Below are 3,863 nucleotides of genomic sequence, written 5' to 3' on the forward strand. Positions count from 1 at the left end.
TATATATATATATATAATATATATATATATGTATATATATATATATCTTACCTGCTATATTTATATTTGAACTGGTTTTAGATGACGGCTTTAGATGATGACAAGATCATTTACTATCATATTGTTTTGTTTTGGATTTTTTAATAATATGAATAATTTTAAAATGATGAAAGTCTCCGAAGTAAAATACGGGTAATCTATCGCTTATCGTTTTCAAATTATAATCTTTTAAAAAAAAATATGTTTGAAAGGAAACAGAACGATTCCACAAAAAGGAATCTACAGAACAGCGTCGGAAAATTAGTTTGTTGTAGCTTGATTCTGTAATCATGAGAGCTAGTGTACAAGGAAAATAACAGAGTAATAGGAATGCAATACTCATATTAATACTGCTTGTGTAATTGCATGTGGATGAGAGATTTCGAAAGAACGAATTTGTGTCTCTTTCCATTTTTTGAATTATTTGCAAATAGATCGCTCACATCGGTTGATATTCAATAAAGTCTATTGTAATGCATGACTGCGTTCTTCTCTTGCTCTGTGATTGTGTAACTATTTCGCTAAAGGTATATTTAACTTCATTAAAGTTTGACTAATTAGCAATCAACGACTTTTAATTGATTAAAGTTTTACTTACATCCAGCAATGAATTTGTTGTATTGCTGTTGAACGTCACTGATTAGTTTTTTTTTATAACGACATCACTTATTTTAAAAGACCTTGTTATTACTTATGAAAACCTTCTAATTGGAGAGAAAACAACTTGGGTTCAACCAGAAGAAGTGACATGTTACAGTCTTTTATATTGCAAAATCAATTTGATGTACAAATCCTTGCTATTTATTTAACAATATAGATGTTTCTACTTTTGATGACAATGATTTCCGCATAAATCAGAACAGTGTAGTGAAGACATCAAGCATTACAGATGCTAATCACTTCTCCAATTAGTCACGAAAATCCGGATGCTGAACCCAGTGCGTAAAACGATGTAGCCGTACGCGACTGTAATGGGACCTCTAAGTAGTCGCTCGATCATCTAAAAGTAGCTGTGAAATTTCCCTTGAATCGTCCTATCACGTCAACAATAGAAAAGGACTAAAAATTATTTGCCAACATAACACAGCAGTCCTGGTTTAGGATGAATGTTGCTGTAATTTAGCCCCAGGAGACATCGTCTCCAGCTGGTTATACGACACGATCTGTGTTCTTATATTTTCGAACAAGGGAATCTAGCACCCACACCCAGCTCAAAACAATATCTGTGTATCGCGATTTCCGGGTTATTTCCCTTCATCGCGATACGCAGATATTGTTTTGAGCTGGGTATGGGTGCTAGATTCCCTTGTTTGAAAATATAAGGACACTACAAATCTCAGATCGATTTGCTTGCACTAACTCTGAAATTTTACCCAACGATATAGAGGTCCAGGAGTTGGCCAAGAAGAGAAGGGCAAGTTAAGCCTCAGGACCAAGTGGTGTATCTTACAAGTTATACGAGAACTGCTCAAGGGTACAACCGCGGGTTATGGAGAATCCTAAAGTTAACATGGAAGAGAGGTAAGTTGGTGAAGCAGTGTAGATAAATAGAAGAGGTGCAGATTCAAAGTAGAATCGCAGAATATCAATCAGTTTAGAATCATATTGCTGCTTGGCGTTGAAGGGAAGATATTTTTCCGCATTGTCGCTAGGTGCCAGGCAAACTACTTACTAAGAAAGTCTTACATTAACAACACAGTTTAGAAAGTAAGGATGTCAAGGATACTGGTGTGTCTGGTACACTTCCCTGATGACCAGCTTGATCTCACAAGTTGGCAGAAAATGCACTGAGTAGGCACAGTGTTTCAGACAGGGTGAAGGCGCGTGGCTAAGTGGTTAGGTGTATTCGGGCCACGATCGTATGTTCGTGAGTTGGATTCCCGGCTGCGATTTGTGTCCTTGAGCAAGACACTTTACTTCGCGTTGCTCCAGTCCACTCAGCTGGCAAAAATGAGTAGTACCTGTATTTCAGAGGTCTATCCTTATCACAATCTGTGTCACGCTGAATCTCCCTGAAAACTACGTTAAGGGCACTCGTGTTTGTGGAGTGCTCAGCCACTTGCATGTTAATCTCACGAGCAGACTGTTCCGCTGATCGTATGAACTGGAATCCTCGTCGTCGTAATCGACGGAGGGTCAGTAGCAGTATGTCTCAAACGGGTTCAAAGATTTCAATCTGTACTACTTTAACATGCGTTGTCTGAAAGACTGTTGGTTCTATTACATCAAATGACACGAGCTCATGTATGGAAATATCAATGGAAGCACCATTTCAGTGATACTTCTATTTTCATTTGCTTTGAACGTGCAGGTAAAGTCAACCGAGATACAGTTCTTAGGATCGCACATTAAATTTTATATCAGGCAACACCACATCAGGACTTTTAGGCATGACTCAACATCTGAGTTAGGGATGAAAGTAGAATGATCCTGAAAGGCCTCGAAGAACAGATCAACTAAACTCACATGAGCTTCAAGCTGGATAAGTTTAGATCTTTTAAGCTGAAGAAAGGGAAGCTCAGCAGTAAGTTCTGCTTCGTATGTGGCTGCAAAGAGACGCAATCTTTTACCAAGAAATCATTAAAGATTCTGCTAAGCTGTTCGATTGCACAAAATTCCCTCTGGCGATTAACCACAAGTCGGATTTCTGGCTACATGCATTAGACAAATGAGGCCTACTTGATAAGTTCATGGCTTGGATTTACCGCATTCTTTAACCTGTGTTGGCCTATGAAATCGCGATAACTACGATAAAGGGTTTTGAGAGGAAGGTTGTCAGGCTCTTGCAAAAGTGACCTCATTGCCTAAGTAGTATAGGTATAACAAGTTACAGCTACCCGTTAACAGCCTGAAGAAATTTCTGATGATCCATAGTGGAATGATTCTGCAAGACCGAGTCTTGTGATCGAAAAAATTCTCAGGACCGGACGGAAATGAAATGCAGCAGAGGGTGTGGATCCCACACATGTGGGGAGTCGCAGCTTAAGTACGGAATTCTGGTGGGTGTCGTGTTTCATGGAGGAGACCTGAATAACAGCAGGACACTTCTCTATGACATGCTGCAAGAGAAGGACAGAAGGGTGATGATTTGAACTAGAGTACTGGTGCAGATTATGTTGAAATCTAAGCCTCATTTCGTCACATTCCATGAGGGTATCTTGGTCAGCCAATGAACGTTTAAGCCGACCTTCGTACTACTAAGGGGGAAAAACAATAAACACAAATTGTGATATTGCATTCCGTACAATATAGTCCCTCTATGCCGGAGAAGCAAGTATGGTCTCAAACGAAAGGCAGAGCATATCTGAAGCAATGAATATGTGACTCGAGTGCCTCAAAGAAGACAACTTATAAAACTTGTCTGATTCTTTTTGTTACTTGCTGTTGTTTAACCTCTGATCACTTCTCATTTAGCAAGCTTATGATCAAAGACTTCCCAGTCGTGGTTATTCTATCCTATTTTCCTTTTCTTATACATAACAAGGACGCATTAACCAATAATTCATCCCGTTTTCATTTTTATTTATTTTTTTTTTTTTTAAGATGGTAAGGTGTGATTCGTATGAGATTTGGCAGATATGAACAAAAGAAAAACTGGTACAGCAGCACAAGAAATTTCTCGGAACAAGGGAAATAACTAGGTTCCATTAAGTTATAGTTGTTTTCCTTGGATTAAAAAAAATGCGGTTGTTGGATGCATATTTACTTTTTTTACTCTTTTACTTGTTTCAGCCAGTTGACTGCGGCCATGCTGGAGCACCGCCTTTGGTCGAACAAATCGACCCCAGGACTTATTCTTTGTAAGCCTAGTACTTATTCTATCG

The sequence above is a fragment of the Octopus bimaculoides genome, chromosome 9 (genome assembly GCF_001194135.2).
Source record: "Octopus bimaculoides isolate UCB-OBI-ISO-001 chromosome 9, ASM119413v2, whole genome shotgun sequence".
Taxonomy (NCBI): domain Eukaryota; kingdom Metazoa; phylum Mollusca; class Cephalopoda; order Octopoda; family Octopodidae; genus Octopus; species Octopus bimaculoides.